A 21,204-nucleotide genomic window follows, 5' to 3' on the forward strand; every position below is an offset into this window, starting at 1 on the left:
TTTATTTCCATTTGGACTACTTCAGGCAAATCTCGCTTTTGCAAAAATTGCTCCTTAATACATTTACCCCCAGGACTTTCTGTATTACCTATGGCAATTTTGTGTGTGTTAAACTTTTTATTGCATTGCTCAGAAATATGGTGGTAAACTAGAAAAAAGGTGATGGTATTTTTTAAAAGAATATGGAATTAATTTACTTTCATCTTAAGGACAATAAATCACCGCTGTCTGTTTCTCCAATTTATAGAATTGCCCCTATCAATGGTCATTTACTAACATAAGATTTAGCTGCACATTTGCTTCCAGTGTCCAATTTGCTCTAGATGGTTGAAAACAAATTGCGTACTGCTATGGTTTAGTGGAAATTTGCACCTAAGTGCAATCTTGATAAATAACCCTCATAAATCAACAGTGCCCAACACATTATGTCTGCAGTGCTAAGCATATGCCAACATTACCCAACACACTATGCAAACAGTACTCTATTAGGGTAATTACCTCATCTATAATAGCATTGGAATGTATTACATGGCTTTTGAGTGATTTATCTTTTGCATTCAAACTAATCTTTGTCACAGGCTTCATACATAGACAGAACAAGTGAAAGCTGACACTCTACTATGCTACATTCTTGAACCAAGTTGCTTAAGTGAGCACCTGTAAAATTGTTAATACTCCAGTCATGTCAGAAAGATATATCAAGTGTTCAATAAACACAAAGCACTGACCCATTAAGTACCTGTTTCAAAATGTATTATACGTATGTATGGAGCTTTCATGAATCGCACAGTATCATGGGCAAGTGGCATTATGTTATAATACAAGTACAAAGTTTTATAAGACTGACCTTATTATGTTGGTTAGGAAAAAAGAATAACTCATCTAAGATAAGGGATTAGAAATTCAAATGCAGTTTACATGCATCAAAACGAAAAGCATTTCTTGCATGCTGATGACAGAACACCTAGGAAACTGTGCTTACCTTCACCATTATAGATATACAACTATAGAAACAATCCAGAATACAAAGAATTATAAATTATTTAAATATATTTGACCAACAGAGCAGTCTTCACCAACCAGTCTGGGATGTTTAATTTGGACCTATCTAACAAGACCCAGTGTGATTGTAAGTGCTATACTTTGACTGGAAAATCTGGGCATACTGAGACAAACCACCAATCCACCTATGACACACTAATTTCCGGAATGGCAATTACCATTTTCCAACAGGTCAGGTTTATTTTGACCTTCAAAATTCTGTACTGTCTGATGAAAAGTGGAAGGAATCCCTGATGCACACAGGTTAATAGAAATATAAGAATTATGGTACTTTTGTCTACTGCATTTGTCCCCAAAAGCAAGAAATCCCTTTTACAGACCTAGGAAACATCATGCCACAAGAATGTCCTGGTTTTCTGTTTCAAAAATATGATTACGAGATAAGGAGCTTATAGTGACAGGTGGTCAGATGAATGTGAACAATAACGGTGCTTAAAGCCATTTTAACTACAAAATCAATTGTTTGTTTAATTGTGCCTAGTACACATTAGGCATGGTTGTTTATTATATATAAAAAGCTACCCACACCTGCCACTTCCACTCAGGTGTGCCACATTGACATGTAAACACGTATATGCAAATGGCAATGCTCCATCAGAATCTTTCTTTACACCAATGGTTCCTACCCCAGACCTTGAGCCTTTCTAACAGCCCAGGTTTTAAGAATATTCAAGGTGAGCACAGGTGGCTGAATCAAAATGACTGAGGCACTAATTAAGTTGCCTAAACTCAAGCCTGGATATCCTTAAAACCTGGACTGTCAGCGGACTTGGTTAGCTGAAAACTCTGCTTTACAGACAATGAGCAAATTGATGGTTGTGCATGTATTGTCTTTGCATGCACTCAGATCCAGATTCTTGATACAAGAGCAAGCAACCATCAATGTGAACACACTCCTCCAAGATTCTAGACCCTATTCTACCTCCAGATCATGCCCTGAACCACTGTATTTTGGCATAATTAGTCTTTTTAACACATTAAATTCCACAACAAAACCTGGTTAGCTGGTTGTTAACCCTGTTCTCAAAATACAACAATAGTACATGTTCTGTAGATCATGAAAGCATGGGCGTATGTATGAAATTGGTTGAATCAGTGATTAATTCAACTATTCTTCTGGTAGGAAATCCGCTAAACATAGAAAACTCATAAGCTTTCAGTATGGGGTGCAGAACCTGAACAACTGATCTTGTGCCGTTTAAGCTCTTTAAGTTAAGCTGGTAACACATTTAGGGGTATATATAGAGAACTACTGCGGGTTTGAAAAAGTGTAGATGTTGCCAACCGCAACCAATCAGATTCTAACTGTCATTTTATAGAATGCACTAAAATAAATGATAACTAGAATTTGATTGGTTACTATCTCCTCTTTTTCAAACCTGCAGTTTAGTAAATATACCCCTAAATGTGTTACTAGCAAACTAAGAATATTATAATGCAAACATCTAATAATATTTCCACTGGACAAATACATTTTGAAATAGCTTATTTGTGAATAGTGGTGTCAGCATGTCTTTGAGAATATACCTTATCCAAGTACTTACAAAATAGGATAATTTCCTTGCTGCTTTGCGAGGAAAGAAGAAAAATTAACTAGATGCAAATTATTTGTTTTATATACTTTGTGCTAAATAATTTTGTTTAAGAAAACTTGTGTTTAATTCTTACCTCCGCACACCCAGCTGGAGACTCTTGTAGGATCCTTTCACTAGTGAGATAGCTTCTCTTCTTGAACTGCTCAGTTCCACATCATTGATTCTAACCACTTCATCCCCCACTTGAAGTCGGGACTCCAGCACATTGACTTTACCTCCCTCCTCTATCTGCAGACGTAAAAGAATTATTAGGCAATCAGCAGCAGCAGTATGCCCCATAATAACTTTATCGTGAAGTCTTTGTCAGTTGTTTTCCCATAGTTTTGTCAAGCTAAGAACACAAACTCAGAACACAGATAAATTAATCTAAAACAAAAGCAAGATACAAAACACTCTAAAAATCTATTATCTATAAAATAGCGACTCTCAATCCTTTGTTCTGGTTATGGCAACTTTAAAGAGATTCCTGATGGACCAGGCCTGAGGCTAGCCATCAGCTCTAGGTAAAACAACACATTAGGCTAAGTTTACACTTAGGCCTGACAAATTATTTTCCTTAAGGGCAAGTTAGCTTTTCACAACTTACGCACCTGATTTAGGTTTGTTTGCACAGCGGTGGAATGCCATATCTTTCCAGTTTTTGATGTACAAGTCATAATTACAATTCCCACTATTTGCTTTTACCCATTATACCCAACAATGCTAATACACATTGTACAGAACAATGACGCCAATACATTATACCAGCATTGTGTAAAAAATGCCTGTGTGCACATACCCTAGGGCCTAGGTTCCCAAACTGTGCTTTGCGGCTCCCAGGGGTGCCGCGGCGCTGTCACAGGGGTGCCGTGGACAGGAAGAGTAAAAAAAACAAAAAAAACTTACCAATCCGGCGGCGCTTGGGACCCGGCATCCTCCTCCCTCCTCACTGAATGTTGGGTGTGACGTCATCACGCCCGACATATTCAGTGAGAAGCGGCAGGAGAGAGGATGCTGGGTCCCGGGCACCGCCGGATTGGTCAGGTTTTTTTTGTCTGTTTTTTTTTCTCTTCCTCGCCATGGCGGGATGCAGAGGGGGCAGAGCGAAGATGCAGAGGGGGCAGAGCAAAGATGCAGAGGGGGCAGAGCAAAGATGCAGAGGGGGCACAGCGAGGATGCAGAGGGGGCACAGCGAGGATGCAGAGGGGGCACAGCGAGGACGCAGAGGGGGCAGAAAGAATACAGACGGAGCACAGAGGGCAGAGCGAGGATGCAGAGGGGGCACAGCGAGGATGCAGAGGGAGCAGAGCGAGGATGCAGAGGGGGCAGAGCGAGGATGCAGAGGGGGTAGAGAGAAGATGCAGAGGGGGCACAGCGCGGATGCAGAGGGGGCAGAGCGAGGATGCAAAGGGGGCACAGAGGATGCAGAAGGGGCAGAGTGAGTGGTTGCAGGGGGCACAGAGTGTGTGGATGCAGGGGGCACAGAGTGTGTGGATGCAGGGGCACAGTGTGTGTTAGCTGTAAATTGTTTTTTGACAGAAATATAATTGAAAAAAATATATAAAAATATTCTTTTTCCTTGGATTTATGTGTATTATTTTTGCATGCAACTAAATAAGTATTTCTGTCCTGACCTAAATACTTATTACGTTTTTTTGACTACTTATAAAACGGGACCGCTCGGTAATTATTTTGGAGGGGTGCCTTGAAAAAATAATGGAGACTCTAAGGGTGCCGCGAACTGCAAAAGTTTGGGAACCACTGCACTAAGGGACTTTCATTGCCTAATTCTCCCCACGTATTAGGACAAAAAGCTCAACTGGCAATGCATGACATGAGTCATGTGTTCTAGGACTTCACTGACCATACATAAATCCACCAATTAGCAAACTGAATAGGGCACTGTAGACTTTGAAATTGCAAGTCAATCCCTGTGCACCAACCCTCACACTCTAGTCCAGGTTATTGCTAGGTAGATAGCTGCATCCAGGGGCGCCAAGAGGGGGAGAGGTACAAATCGGACTGTCTGGGGGGCCTGGGCCCGGCAGTCTATTATTTTTTATTTTAAAAGAAAATAAATTCTACCAGCAGGTGGCGCTAGCGCGCAACCGCAAATTGGAGGTGTGGGTAATGTTAGGATGTGTCTGGGGGGGAGGGGGGTTAGAATGTGTCTGGGGGTTGTAATGAGGCTGTGACAGTGGCACAATATTTCTATGGGGGTGGCGTGATGTGGCTGGGGGTGTGGCATGTTAAATGTTATGTTTTATTATAATGTATGTCTTATATATTGCATGCTACAAATGAAGAGGCGCTCAAAAACCCTTAAAAATATATGTGTGTGTGTGTGTGTGTGTGTTTAAGAGTTTTTGAGCACCTCTTAATTTTTATATAATACATACATTATAATAAAACTTAATTTTATATATATAGGAAAGTCCACGGGACATCTCGCAGTGGAGATTCCAACTATAATTGCCAGCAATGTGCGCAGCGCAATGTCCGTGTACCACATCGGTAGCAATTGAATCTCCCCCATATTGTTACTTTATGAATGAATTAGTTTGGAGTTATGTCATTTTCTCTCATTATTGAATTTATGTTTAAGGGTTTTTGAGCGCCTCTTAATTTTTATTGTGTGTTTATCTTTGTATGGGGTTGCAGAGCCCCTAGAGGCGGCCATTTCTCTTGTACACTTACAATTGTGTTCCATTATACGACCAATTCCAAACATATAGGTATCTGTGATTATTTTTATCACACATATTTTAGTTGTTATATATTATATACTGCATGATCTGTGCTGTGTACTGTGTTAACTAATTGTTTTTCGTTTTTCATGTACCTATACATTTTCCAAACAGGTCCCAACATTCCAGGATCCCTACAAGAATCCAGTACCATGCTGTAAAAGCTGCAATAACAGGTAGGTGAGAGTAACACCAGTTTATTACACAATGGGGGGAATTCAATTGCTGGCGATGTGGCGTGCGGACATTTCTGACAAAATCTCCGCCGCAAAGTGTCTCACAGACGATCCAGAGACACTTCTTGGCTAATTGAATATCCCCTATAATGTAATGTGTAAAGAGGCTCAGCCCATGTTGGCCACGCCTCCATCACTATGTGACCATGCCCATTTGACCACGCCGCGGCACAGAAAACATCCCTTCTCCTACTATGTGTGGAGTGGGCCCCAGAAAGTTGCTGTACCAGGGCCCCAAATTCCTCTTGGCAGCCCTGGATGCACCCTTGTAAGCCCATTTTTAAATATTTCACTTGTCAGCGAAGAGATGTTCAGAAAGCATTTATTTTGTAATATAATTTGTACCAGATTCACTGCATTTACCTTATTAAGAAGTGTTTTACATTCTACTGTATGTGTTTTAATAGCTGACTGAAATCTGTTAAGCTTCCTTTTACATTCTTGCCAGCTTTACATTCTGCAGATCCAAAGACAATTATTTTTTAATCCTATAAACTTTACCCCCACTAGCATTCTTCCTCCAATTACAAAAGCATCTTACACTCTTAGGAGAGTAAAAATAAAATCCTCTGCAAATTTCTGAGGCAAAAATGCCTGCACCTACTGAGAAACGTGACACCCGATTTAACAAACCAGCTTAAGATAATAAAAGAGAACTATGTGTAACATTCTCCACAGCTGTATGTGAATACAATATGAAAAACTTTTTACTGATTAGGGCTTTTCACAGCTGAGATTTCAGGCCTGCCAAGCAGTACGCAAATGACTAAATTCTATTATACTATATTCCAATGAAATATAACTAGGGGCAACACAGAAAACAATATAAACCTAACACAGTATATTATGCCATTTTACTGATATTCACCTACTGATTGTGCTATTGGTATTTTTTTAGAATGATCAAAAGTTTACACCACCCCCCAAATAGCATTATGGGCTTCATGTACAGTAGGCTGCTCTACTGCACATCTGCACCAAAGATGCATATGCATACTTGCCAACTTTATGTTGGGCACGTCCGGGAGTTCCTGGAAGGCAGGAGGGGTGTATGGGTGAAGGGGGAGGGGCTTTGTGAATTGTGTCATTGTGGCCCCACCCCCAGTGACGTAATGCATGTTTTGGGTCTTTTTACAGTGGTAAAAAGACCCAAAACAGGTATTACATCACTGGGGGGTGGGGCCAAAATGACACAGTTCTTGAAGCCCTCTCCCCTCCGTCCATACATGCCGGCTCTAATCTGCAGTTGTGGGAGAATTGCCAGCTCTCCCAGGATTCCGGAAGACCTACCAGGAATTCGGGCGTCTCCGAATCAGGCCCGGAGTATTTTAAAACAAAATGGAGGTTCATTCTACAATAACCAGTGTAATATATATATACTCCGGGCCTGATTCATCAAGGCACATATCTGTCGATTTTGAGCATATAATCAGGGCTGCCAAGAGAAATTCAAGGCTCCGGTACAACAATTTCATGGGGCCCCCCTTATGGTCAAGCACACTTAAAATTTTGCACCGCCACTAAGCGGCGGCACAAAATTTTTAGTAGGTGTGGTCATACAACTGGGGGCGTGGCAATGCATCATTGGGGCATAGCTAGCAGGTCACAATCACTTGGCCCTGAATTCGCCGAAGCATGACATATGCCCAAGCACTCCTGACTTTCAGGACATCTAGCACCACAGTGTAGTATAGAAAGAATGCAGTGTATACAGAAAGAGTTCACAGTCTTGGCCTGCACCTTACATTGGGCAGAACACTCACCAAAAATTGGCATTGTCCCTACTAGAATCACAACATTTCACAGACTCTCCCTCCTGCTCTCTCCTACCTGTTCTTCTCACTTTCACCACCTGTGGCTGCAGGTTTCTTTAGTTGCAGCTTGTCTGGATCCTGGAATGCTGGGAGCCCTATTTAGAAAATAATTGGTACATTTAGATATTCCAAACAGTCCCGGCGGCAAATCAATACCACCCACGATTAATAATTAGGCCTTTCTCCAGCTCCAACATTAAAAAAATAGTATTTCCATTTAATAAATAAACCTATTTCCCTCCCTACAAACAACCCCAGCAATAAATTAATAGTATTTACATTCATAAATATATCTATTTCCCGCAACCATCACTGCCATTAAATAATTCATAGTCACATTTAATAAAGAATAGCACCCAAACCACCCCATCTTACATTAATAATCCCCACTATTACCCCACAAGCAAATTAGCACCCATTAATTAGACACCACCTACCTCACACCCTACATTGCCAAAAGCACCCTGTGCCATCACACACACATTATTGTGCCCCTTCATCATCACCACACTGTGAGTACTTATGATCACACTGTGCCCCTTCATCACAACCATGCTATGCCCCCCCTTATGATCACACTGCACCCTCCATGCTGCTTTACCCCCCTTCACCAGACCCCCCTCTTCATCACACTGTGCCATGCTGCTTTTGCTCCCCTTTACACTAGGTCATGCTGCTTTTGCCCCTCTTCACACTCTGCCATGTTGCTTTTGCCCCCTTCACACTCTGTCATGCTGCTTTTGACCCTCTTCACACTCTGCCATGCTGTCCCTCCCTTCATCACTCTGTGCTGCTACCCCCCTCTTCTTCATCATCAAACAGTGCCCTTCTCTCTCTCCCACCTCTTCATCACCAAACTGTGCCTTTTTCTCCCCCCTTCTTTTATTATTATTATTATTATTATTATTATTATTATTATCATTATCATTTATTTGTTAGGTGCCACAAGGTATCCGCAGCGCCGCACACAGTACTAACAGTACTGTCACCAAAACTATGCCTTTTTCTCTCCCCTCCTCTTTTTCATCACCAAACTGTGCCTGTCTCTCTCTCCCCCCACACTTCTTCATCACCAAACTGTGCCTTTTCCTCCCCCCTTATTCATCACCAAACTGTGCCTCCCCCCCTCTTCTTCATCACCAAACTGTGCCTTTTTCTCTCCCCCCTTATTCATCACCACACTGTGCCCTTCTCTCTCTCCCCCCCTCTTCTTCATCATTAAACTGTGCCTTTCGCTCTCCCCCTTCTCCTCTTCATCACCAAACTGTGCCTTTTTCTCCCCCTTTCTTTTATTATTATTATTATTATTATTATTAACATTTATTTGTTAGGCGCCACAAGGTATCCGCAGCGCCGCACACAGTACTAACAGTACTGTCACCAAAACTATGCCTTTTTCTCTCCCCTCCTCTTCTTCATCACCAAACTGTGCCTTTTCCTCCCCCCTTATTCATCATCAAACTGTGCCTCCCCCCCTCTTCTTCATCACCAAACTGTGCCTTTTTCTCCAACCCCTTTCTCCATCACCAAACTGTGCCTTTTTCTCTCCCCCTCTTCTTCATCACCAAACTGTGCCCTTTTCTCCTCCCCCCCTTCTTCATCACCAAACTGTGCCCCCCCCTCTTCTTCATCACCAAACTGTGCCTTTCTTTCTCTCCCTCCTCCCCTCCCCTCTCATCACACTGTGCCTTTCCTCCGTTTCTTTACTTACCTTTGTATTGCCTTCTTTCATCTTTCTTTTCTTTTCTGTTCTCTGTACTCTTCTCTCTTCTTCTTTCTTCTGTGTGGCGCTCCTTACTGAATGTCGGGCATGATGTGATGACGTCACGCTCGACAATCAGTGCAAACAGAGAAGGGAAGACCACGGCGCCGGTGTCTACCAATCCCACCAACCCCCCCGCTTGCAAAAAAAAAAAAAGACAAACAGATTAAAAAAATAAAGTTTAAAGAAAACAAACAAAAAAAAACCCTATTTACCCGGGTCCCTGGGATGCCCAGGCCCGGGTAAATAGTACCCGACCCCCCCCCTCTCTGTGGCCCTGCATATAATACACAAAATCATTCTGGGTTGGCCAGCTTCGGGACATACGCCAGTAAAGGTTGCTCTGTCCGCTCCGGCTTCACACGCAAAGGACACTTACTACAGCCTACGATTTCAGGGAGTGAATGGGGTAGGGAAGGGGTGTTTTGCCGTAGTCAATGTAGAGTAAGGGTGTGCCAAACTCGAGCAAAATGTCCGAATCAAGCTCTGGGCATCGAAAAGTTACATGTTTTTCTGCCATATCTCTTGCACCAGCTACAGGGCTAGTCTAAGTCCTGATCAGTAGTGCTGACAGCTGGGTATGCATACTATAACATGTGTTTTCAATCAGGAGTAACTGTAAAAATTTATTTTATGTCATTAAGAACATCCTGATAAATGTATTTCATGGGGGCAATTTTTTTAAAAAAAACACACTTTTTTTTTGTTAACTGTTTTATCACTAATGCCTATATTATTAACAGGTGACATTAATTTAATTAAAAAAAAATTCTGTGCAATCATTTGCAAATTTATAATCCCCATAGATATTGATGTATTCTGCAGCGGTGGTAGTCAGCATATCGATGCTGACTACACCGACAACACTTACCCCGACATCTTCAGTCCGGACGGCTGCTTCCCGACAAGGATCCATGTACAATGTACTTTAGAAAGGGTTGTACAGAGTACATAGCAGCATACGTACATTACCCCCTTAAGAGCAGCGTTAATAGCGTTGCCTATCTCACTGATGTCATCAAGTCCCACAGGCGTCTTCCTTCATTGTGATTGGCTGAAGTCGCTTCACAGTACAGTTGTTATGGATCCTTGTCGGGAAGAAGCCGTCTGGACTGAAGATGTCGGGATAAGTGTTGTCGGTGTAGTCAGCACAGTTAAGCCGTACCACACCCTCCTGCAGTGTCTTGTGTAGAAGAGCACATCAGACCTACACCTGAATTCATCAGTGCACACATCTTCAGATCCGTTCTTTGTTGAATCCGGGAGTATGCACTCTTTGCGCTCAGAATGCCTGCCTTGATGAATCAGGCCCTTCACTTTTATATTAATTCTACTATTGATTAAGTCAGCAGCAACAACATGTGTGTAAGAGGCTTATCGGTTTGTGTTTTGTGAGAGATTTAAAGAAGGACACATCTTGGAGAAGTTGCTTGCAATAAATAAAGAGAACAAATAGTCTATTGAACTGGGATGATAACTATTGAACTGGAAGGATAAACAGAGCTAGGATACCATAAAAACTTGCTAGATTAGCTAGAGATGGGCGGGCCCGGTTCCCCGAGAACCGAACCCACCCAAACTTTGGCTATCCGAGTACCGAGCCGAGTAGGCTCGGTACTCTCCCGCCCGCTCGGAATCCAAATCGAGGCCGAACGTCATTGTGACGTCGTCGGATCTCGGGGCTCAGTTCTTGCGATACTTGAAGATTATAAATACACGCTTCCACAGCAATCCATCGCCATATGACAGAGGGAGAGAGCAGGGTGTAGTCACAGGCTGATTAGAGCAGGGACAGAGAATACAATATTCTGATTCCAATTGTGCTAACAAAAATCGCTAGAGAAGAGAGGAGGATAGAGGATTTTTTCTTTTCAATATTTGGCACTCAAAGTGCTTTTTGGGTGTCCCCCATTATTTAGCCTAAATATTTCTGGCTGTCAAAATTACTATCTGTCAGCAGATTAACCAAATAGTTTTTAGCACTCCCCAGTGCTTTTGGGGTGTCCCCTATAATTGTGCATAAATATTTCTGGCTGTCCAAAGAATTATCTGTCAGCAGATTTACCAAATAATTTTTAGCACTCCCCAGTGTTTTTGGGGTGTCCCCCATAATTGTGCATAAATATTTCTGGCTGTCCAAAGAATTATCTGTCAGCAGTATCTACCAAGTAATTTTTAGCACTCCCAAGTACTTTTGGGGTGTCCCCCATAATTGTGCATAAATATTTCTGGCTGTCAAAAGTCATATTTGTCAGCAGTATCTACCAAATAATTTTTAGCACTACAAGTGCTTTGGGCTCAGAATGGATTCAAAGCAGTCCACATATGAGCAGAATGAGCAACCAGGTTCTGTCACCAGTCCTGATGGTAGTGTTCCCAGTACGTCATCTGGGCAAGGCGATGTCAAACTACACCGTGTTTCGAAATCAGTCCGAAAAACACACACCAAAAAAAAAAATTACTGTGTTGAAGCGAAAAAGAAGTGTAACTGAGGAAAAGTTAAGTGCCGATAAAAAAAAATTGCCAACATGCCATTCTACACACACAGTAGCAAAGAGAGAATGAGGCCTTCACCTTTCTCTATTAGTGGCAGATCCAAAAAAGTTACCGAGCCTACAATTTGTGCACAACTACTGTTACACGTCAAAGCCGAGCTGCAAGATAACAGTAAGGCATTAGAGGATAATGTTTGCTCTGATTCACAAATGACACCAATCCCTGTGGAGAGCACATCCAACAGTGGGATGTCTAATCATGAGCATTCTGTTAGTGTACCCATAAAGAGGGACCCTTTCAGCAGTTCTGCTGATGTGTGCCTTAATAGCCCGAGTGTAGCCGGTGATACACAAATTGAGGATCGGGCATGTAGGAGATTACAGCAGCTCCAAGAGCAGTTTAACTTGCCCTGCCACCAACTTAAGCAAGAGGTGGTAACTAGGTGGAATTCCACCCTGTACATGCTTCAGAGGATGGAGGAACAGCGCAAAGCCATCCAAGCATATTGCACAAGCCATGACATTGGGAAAGGAGGGGGGATGTATTTCACTCTTGCACAGTGGGGAATCCTTTCAGTGCTGTGCAAGGTGCTGAAACCATTTGAAGTTGTGACATGTGTGTGGGGTGAGTGCAGACTCTGCTAGTTTGAGCCAAGTCATTCCTTTAATTAGACTATTGGAAAAGCAGCTTGAGAAACTGAAGGAGGAGCTGAAAGCAAGCAATTCAGCAAAGTATGTTGGCCTTGTCGATCAAGTACTTCATTCGCTTCACAATGATCCTCAAGTTATTAAGATCTTGAACTCGGGTCAGTACGTTTTGGCCATTGTGCTTGATCCAAGGTTTAAGACCTACATTGAGTCTTTACTTGTAAATGAGCGAGATGTGAACTTTTGCAAGGAGCTATTGCTCAGCAAGTTGGCCGCTGAACTGGGCCTCGGCTTGATGACGTGTCCTCCTGCTGCTGCTCGTAAAAAATTAAATTTCCCAAAAAGAAGCAGGGAAGACGCAGGGGGCAGACCAGAACAATTTAACATCTGGGCTGGTTTGAAGGATTTTTCAAAAAAATGTGTCACCTTGCCCATAACTCCATCCAATACGAGTATAAACATGCAAAGGATGGTGGAGGATTATTTTCAAGAGGTAATTGATATGGAAATGTCAGACAGTCCCTTTCCTTACTGGGAGGAAAAGCAGGCCATTTGGAAACCCATGTACAAACTTGCTTTGCAATACCTAAGCTGCCCACCCTCCAGTGTGTACTCTGAACGAGTATTCAGCACAGCCGGGAACTTAGTCAGTGATCGCCGTAGAAGGTTACTTCCAAAAAATGTGGAGAAAATGATGTTTATAAAAATGAACTACATCTTCCACGAGGAAGGCCTTCACCATCAAAGACATCCAAGCACTGACTGTTCTCTAATGGCGGATTCAAGCGGCGATGAATTGATAGTCTGTGATGATGATGTACACACTGATGAGGGTGAGGATGAAGATCCAGATGATGATGATAACATCTTTTTAAAACTTTCTATTTAAGTCTATTGTTCAATCTACCCCCAAAGAGGAAAGGGACTTGGGGCATTTCCATATCACGTACCATCTTGAAAGGTTGCTGTTTTGGCAATTTCTCATTATGGGTAGGGTGTCATACACAGACTGACCCCAAACTGCCTTTGTCCATTTCAAATAATATTGTACAGTCTATAACGGCTGATTTTTTTGTATTTTCTACAACTGGAGGGGGGCCTATAGAGACAGAAACCAAACTGCCTTTGTCCATTTCTTTACATATTTAACTATAAGTGTAGGGTGTAATATACACCCAAAGACGATGGCTGCATTGCCAATATGCATAGAGGTAGAGGAAGACAATCTGGTTTGTGTTTAGAATTAATGAAGGCCTACCTACCAGGAATTAAACTGTTTTTTTGATAATTTATTAGCTTTACAATTACATTACTTATCCAAGAAACAGGTGGAGCACTAAATTTGGTTCTTTTAGGCCCAAAACATTGATTTTCCAACAAAATAGCAATACAAAACCAAACAAAACCAAAACCAAAACACGCAATGGCGGTTTTGCAAAACCAAAACACGACGGTAATCCAGATCCAAAACCGAATACAAAACCAAAACACGGGGGTCAGTGACCATCTCTAAGATTAACAAACATACAACCAAGTTATAGATAATTGTTTAAGGCTTGTGAAATGTACCTTTTAGCTTAACCAATCACATGACATGACAAAAACTGGAATTTTACAAACACAGAAATATATTTACACTTTAAGAAGTTAGTAGACGTTGTTATGTGTACTATTCTGACAAGTGTTGCGGGTCGGGGGAGCGTTAGGTATAATATACATTGTAACTAAATGCTAGATGGAGCTCATATACTGAGTGATGGTGGATACGGATAGAACAACTGCCCTTATGAGGATCATGTTTCTATATGGTATACATCTTCTGTACTCACATACATACATGGAATGCAGCATGCTTTATTGTGGGTGCATCCACCACTTTAGTAAGTATAGAAGATGTTTTTATCTATAATGGCAGACATTCTTTTTGTGAACACTGTGTGGTGGACCCAGATAGAGATTAGTGAAGCTGTAACAAAATTTTCTAATTTCTTGCTTATTAAGTTTTGCAGCAGAAGCCATTTCAAAGAGGTGCAAAGTTCTGCTGATACAATCTTCCAGTTCTGCTTTTAATTTGCTACTCCACAAAATGCCACTTCATAAGTTCTACTCATTTGTAACTTTGTTTTCCATATAATTTATAGATTAGTAAGAGAGCTGGGATGCTGTGTGGTGTAATAGAGCTAGGACCGGGAACACTTATGGCAAAATTCCACTGGCGAAATGTTTGGAATTTTGCGGACAAATATATAAGGTTTCACAGATTTTTTTTAAAAAATAGAGTTAGTTTAGTTAGGCCTTAGTTTGTTGAACAATGGAAGTCTACATGATAACTTATTTTGGTGTTTCTCCATATTCTTATTTGGGTGTTTCTATTTGTTTGTTGCCAGAGAACTATTTGAGGAGTTAAATGTGCAAAATATATAAATTTAAAGTTGTTCTATTAAGACTTCTGTACCATATACACTATATGGACCAAAGTATTTGGCCACACTTGATAATTATTGAATTGAGGTGTTTCAATCAGACCCGTTGCCGGAGGTGTATAAAATCGAGCACCTAGCCATGCAATCTCCATTGGCAAACATTTATGATACAAAAATGAGTCGTTCTGAAGAGCTCAGTGACTTCAAGCGTGGTGCTGTGATAGGATGCCACCTTTGCAATAAGATGGTACGTGAAATGTCATCCCTGTTGGATATTCCACTGTCAACTGTAAGTGATATTATTAGATAGTGGAAGCATTTAGGAACAACAGCAACTCAGCCACGAAGCGGAAGACCATGTAAAATCACAGAGCGGGGTCAATGACTGCTAAGGTGCATGGTGGGTAAAAGTCACCAACGCTCTGCTGATTCCATAGCTGAAGAGTTCCGAACTTCAACTGGCATTAATGTAAGCACAAAAACTGTGCAGCAGGAGCTTAATGGAATTGGTTTCCATGGCCAAGCAGTTGCATAAAGCCTCACATCACCAAGAGCAATGCCAAGTGTCAGATGGAGTTGTGTAAAGCACACCGACACTGTACTGTGGAGCAGTGGAAACGTTTTCCATGGAGTAATGAATCACACTTCTCTGTTTGACAGTCAGATGGGTGACTCTGAGTTTGGTGCATGTTGGGAGAACGTTACCTGCCTGACTGCATTATGTCAACTGTTTGGTGGAGGAGGGATAATGGTATGCGGCTGTTTTCCAGGGTTTGGGCTAGGCCTCTTATCTCCAGTGAAGGGCAATCTTAATACTTCAGCATACCAAGTCATTTTGGACAATGCTATGCTTCCAACTTTGTGGCAACAGTTTGAGGAAGGCCCCTTTCTATTTCAACATGACTGTGTTCCAGTGCACAAAGCAAGGACTACAAAGACATGGTTTCATGAGTTCAGTGTGGAAGAACTTGACGGGCCCACACAGAGCCTGACCTCAACCCCATCAAACACCTTTGGGATGAACTGGAACGGAGACTGTGTGCCAGGCCTTCTAGTCCAACATCAGTGCCTTACCTCATAAATGCTCTACAGTGTGCCACAATTAATAGTCCAAATGTCATCAAATTTTAAGAACTGAAATGTCCCATATGTGACATATATATAATATATATATTATGCATAGGTGAAAGCAATCAAAGGCAGCCCGGGATAATCAGACAACATTATCACCAAGCTTAAAAGGCAGTATGGAACCAACACTCACAAGCATTCCCTTGAGAAAGTCTGGTTGGATGTAACGCGTTGGCACACTCCCCTAATACATCACATGTACAGGAAGTACTAACGTCATCGGACGTGCATTCCACGTTGGAACGCGCGCGATATCCAATGCCGACGGTCGGCACCATCAGGACCTCCTATTTGGCCACTGTAACACGATCACAATCACCTGCAAACGCAAGTATTTCTATCATCTAATATGCTATCAACGCCATGTCATTGATCATCTGCCACCGCAAACACAGGACTTACAATATCTACCCTATGCACTGACTGTTTGTACTAATACCCACGCATTGGAATATATACTATCTTTCTGCTATAATTTGAACTCGATAATCTTGGATCCAAACCAACAGGACACACATCTAATCTTTTGTCCAGCTCTTGGAGGTACATTTTCATAGAGAAATCTTTTGGACTATTTGCTTATTAGATCTTTTAATTGTATTGGACTCTATATCCACGTTCATTAGGTCTATTCATCTAGAAGATGCTGATATATATTTTATATTTTATTTCTTCAAGTATCTGAATTCAACATGTAATATTGTATTGCTGTTTTTTATATTGTTTAATCTGTTTTAATCTGTTTTTATATGACTTATTAAATTATTCTGGTATACATTACTCCTCTCATGCTATATTCCTACCAATTGCCACTGTGAGCATAAATGACCATATTCAATTAGACAATTGAGTGCCCTAATACCATTTGTTCTAATGTATAAGGGAGGGAAACCCTTGTAATGTGCTGCTCTTGCGCCATTGGAATAGAGCGCAGTCCCCTATTAATGTCCAGTACATACTTGTGGTCTGAATGTTCCAGTACACTATCCATGGCGGTAACTCCTTGAAAGACATGGTGAAACCCAACCTCCGGTAAAAACACTTTGCTGGAGATACAGCTTTTCGCGATTTAATAAATAATGCCCTTTGTCTTCCTGCGGCTTCTTCTTCGGTGGGTCGGATATATGCAGTCTTCTGTCCACACCCAGCTCTCCCAGTCACCAACCCAGCATCATAGGTTTTGAACCAGGTAGCACGAGTAGCCTTTCACAGTACTCAGATGCAGTGGTGGGGACCAAAAATTAAGAATCTACAAGAAAGGTTGGTGCTAAATATACTCTGCTATAGAGTATAGGGTCCAAAGGTGGACACAGCTTTTCATACATAATATTGCCATAGCAGTACTTAAATATTTTAATAATGGTTACATTTATGAATACCCCAGTGGTTATGTCAATCCTACAACCCAGTGTTTGCCTATATGTTGGTTCAGCTACTATAATAGTTACACTGCCTTACTCCCTAGTGTATACTGTTATTTTCTATGAATGTGCATTATATGTGGGTGCACTTTATGTGTATTGTTTGTTGCTTGTGGTGGTTTTCCAATTAGGTGTGGCAGCATATGAGGGTCTAGTTCAAAGTGTGCATCTGGCCAGAGGAGCTTTAGTAATTCACTGAGCAGATAAATTATACTCTATGTGCAGAACAATTCATGCTCACATGCTTTTTATAGAACAAATAAATCAAACAAAAGGCATACATTACATATTTTACTTTTAATATTGGAAAATCCTTTGTGCGTATTTATCCATGGAGTCAGACAATCTTCTAGTCATCAAGTATTCTGAAACTCTTTATTGTCAGAAGCAATTTCCATAACCCTTTTGGAATGTTACAGTATCAGGTGTACACACTCATTGTGCAAGATCAAACAGCTTGCGTAAATGAAACACAGACATTTATCATATGAAAATTGTTCAGAATCAGTGTGTTGTTCATAAAGGATACTGAGAAATGTCTCATGTATGAAAATGTTAGGTGCACATGTAGGGCCTGATTCACGAAGGCACGTAAATGACAATATGTGCCGTATTTTCCGTAAAATCATTCTGCACATGCCCATAAATGAACCATACTCCAGATATAATACAAACATCCAATTCTTCTTCAAATGCAAAGAACCCTTACTACAGCCTACAAATTTGTGGATGGAATGGAAAGGGGACTGGACATATGCACGTAGTCAATGTACAGTAAATGTGTGTGATTCAAGCTTTGGACATCTCTAAGGTATGTGATTTTCTGTCGTATCACTTTCACCAGCTACAGGTCTGGCATAAGTGCCAATTACTAGTGATGACGGCTGTGTATGCATACTGGTACATGTGTTTTCAATCCAGAGCAACTGTAAAAAATTATTTTATGTAACATCCTAATGAATATATTTCTGGAAAAAAATATATTTTTATATTTGAATGTTTTGTCACTAATGTCTATGGGCCTGATTCATTAAGGAAAGTACTATTATTTTTTTTTACTTATGTTACAATACAAGAGGTGCAAATTAGTTTATTATTTTGCACATAAGGAAAATACTGGCTTTTTTTTTCCTAGATCAACTTTAAATTTCAGTGTACAAATAAGCTATCAAGGATTTGTGTACTACATGAAAAAACAGCCAGCATTTTTCTAATGTGCAAAATATTAAACTAATTTGCACCCCTTGCATTGCAAAATAGTTTTGTCCAGGAAACTTAAGTAAGAAAACTTACTCAATTTCTTGCTTAAGGTTACTTAATGAATCAGGCCCTATATTAACAGGTGTCATTAATTGAATCGTTTTTTCCCCTAATCTTTTGTAACTTGATATTCTACATATGTTTTCGGACGTTGCATGCAGTGTCCTGTCTGGACCTAGACCTGTATTCATCAACAGATGTATTTCCAGATCGTCTCGTTGTTGAATACGGACGTGCGTATGCCTGATATAAGTGCATTCGTTTTGCATTCCTTGATGAATCAGCCCGGTAATGTCTCCCATTATCCCATACTCTTTAGGTAATAATTAAACGTTTGTGGAATACCCATTACATGTGAACAAGTTCACTACTTCCAGCAGCTCTTGACTGTCACAATTAAAACCTATTTTATTGCAATAAATTCCAACAGCAAAACAGGTGTATTTCTAGTGTTATAGACAAAAAAGTTGAGTTAACTGCACTTTATTTAATACTTCAGAAGCACACATCTCAGTACTTTTGCACCTTCATCATTGGAATAAAAGTGGTATGGAAAGCCCAATTCCACTTGTTGAACAAAAAAAAACAAGTTCAAGTCTTAAAAAATCAATACAAATATTAAAAATAAATATATAATAGCCATTGAAAACATTTTTATTCTAAGAATAAATCATTTTAAATTGATTTTCTTCTCCTATCGCTATCCAGAGATGGCAATAACAGAAAAAACATTGCGGGAGTGCTGTGATCTTTGTTAAGTAGGCTTCCCCATGCTTTAAATCAAATCTTACCGAAGAGCTATCACTGGCAGTAACTCTTTGATATATAGTGCAGAACTGGCAAACCCCAATTTTGCACCAGCGGGGCTACCTAGTGTATAGAAAAATACTCTCTCTCCAGCGAAAACACACGTATTTTGATGGAGATAAGGCTTTTCATCCTATAATAAATAGAGCTTTAGGATGCAATCAGAAAAATCTAGGAGCTAGTCTATCATATTCAGATGCTGTAGCTACTTGACTCGGAATTGTCTAGTCCTGTTAGACTATAGGTTTGTTACAGCTTTTTTCTTACACAAAGTGACTGGTGTCAAGTTTTTCTTATCTACTAGTTTGTTTTTGTTTTGTTTATTCAACTTTGCTATACAATTAACTCCTCCATGCATACTGTACATTTAATAACTTGCTCAATTACACAAGAGGTGCTACTAGAAAAAGAGAGTAAGAGGGAGTAAGTGGGTACTTGTGTCACACCCAAAGCTGCATAATCAGATAATGCTTCAAAGCACTAGTAGTGTGTGGACAATCAACACTTAAACCCATATGTTTCTGAATTTAGTGAGGCAACCACTAGTTAAGTTTGTTATCTTGATGAGGCCAAATGTATTTGTAATAATTACCATGAAAAAGCCAAATGTTGTTTCAAACAAAATAACACATAATTTTTAACATCATACAAAAACTGCCAGTTTGTGAGTCTCATCTATTTGGTATCAAATTTAAGCAGGGAATTACTGTATCTGTAAATAAGAGGTATCTCATTCAAAATTCTAACACCAGCAATGTAAGGATAGTATCATAACATATATACAAAGGAAGTCATGTAAAGTTGGACGTATATGTCTTTTTGCGCATAAAATATACAATTCCGCACTGTGCATGTGCATTAAAAAAAATACAGATTTGGCTGCATTCTTCACTTGTGACTCATGACGACTGGAGAGGTAGAAAGGGGGAGGTAAGGGGCAGTCACGTGTAGTCCGAGTACAGTAAGATGATGTTCACATAATTGTGAATGAGGTAGACCTAGATGCATACGCATATTCACCTGTGTGTAGGTATATCTTTTACAGGTGCTGAAGGATGGTGCAACGAGACACAATGATGATGATGACTATCGGCAGCACAAGCTAGCTCCTTCTAATTGCATCTTGAACACTCCCACTGATAGTACTTAATTCATTAGTATGGCTGCTACATCTATATATTAATAGCATAAGAGTGACTTCTATGAGTGACTCATTTTTATGATGCCGTTGTCAGAGCAGGGTACATCATATACCAAATTAAAAGTCTTGGTCTGTAGATTTGCAGAAAAATAATGACGCTGCATCGCTTTAGAATTATTATGCAAATCGTCTGCCCACCATTTACATCTATGCATTACCATTATCCTCTGGAAAATGTGACAGTTAGCAACACACCTGTGTACCTGCTGGTTGCTCTGGAAACTGTGACAGTTAGTGAACTCTCCCTGTGCACCTGCTGAGTGACCTGGAACATCTAACCTGCTGAGTGGTCTGAAAACTGTGACAGTTATTTCCAGCCACATATATCAGCGCGTCTTGTGGGGACCTCAATCACGGACTGCTGTGTTACTTCATTATTCATTTATCCTCGCCTTGTTTACAACAAACATGCCAAGGGGCCGCCCTCAAGGATGTCAACATGGTGGAAAACCTTACAGGTCGCCCAGAGCACGCAGTTCAAATATCCTTACAATCAAGATTATTATTATCGCTACAAAAACACATAGGGGGGAATTTAATTAGCCGCAATGTTCCTCAGAACATCGCGGCTGTGCATTTTTACCATTACTCTGGTCAAATCTCCGCTTAATTTTCCTTGCATC

At 40.6% G+C, this 21,204-nt stretch overlaps 1 protein-coding gene across 1 annotated transcript in view; it reads right to left on the reverse strand.

Moving 5' to 3' along the window:
• SHROOM3 (shroom family member 3) overlaps window positions 1-2,879 on the reverse strand; it is a 270,820-nt gene extending 267,941 nt beyond the window's left edge. Inside the window, exon 1 of the mRNA XM_075204161.1 lies at window positions 2,731-2,879. The gene's annotated coding sequence lies outside the window, so the exon portion shown is untranslated. The remainder of the gene's footprint in view (window positions 1-2,730) is intronic.
• Window positions 2,880-21,204: the final 18,325 nt, after the last annotated feature.

Source organism: Mixophyes fleayi, chromosome 1, assembly GCF_038048845.1.
Source record: "Mixophyes fleayi isolate aMixFle1 chromosome 1, aMixFle1.hap1, whole genome shotgun sequence".
Taxonomy (NCBI): Eukaryota; Metazoa; Chordata; class Amphibia; order Anura; family Limnodynastidae; genus Mixophyes; species Mixophyes fleayi.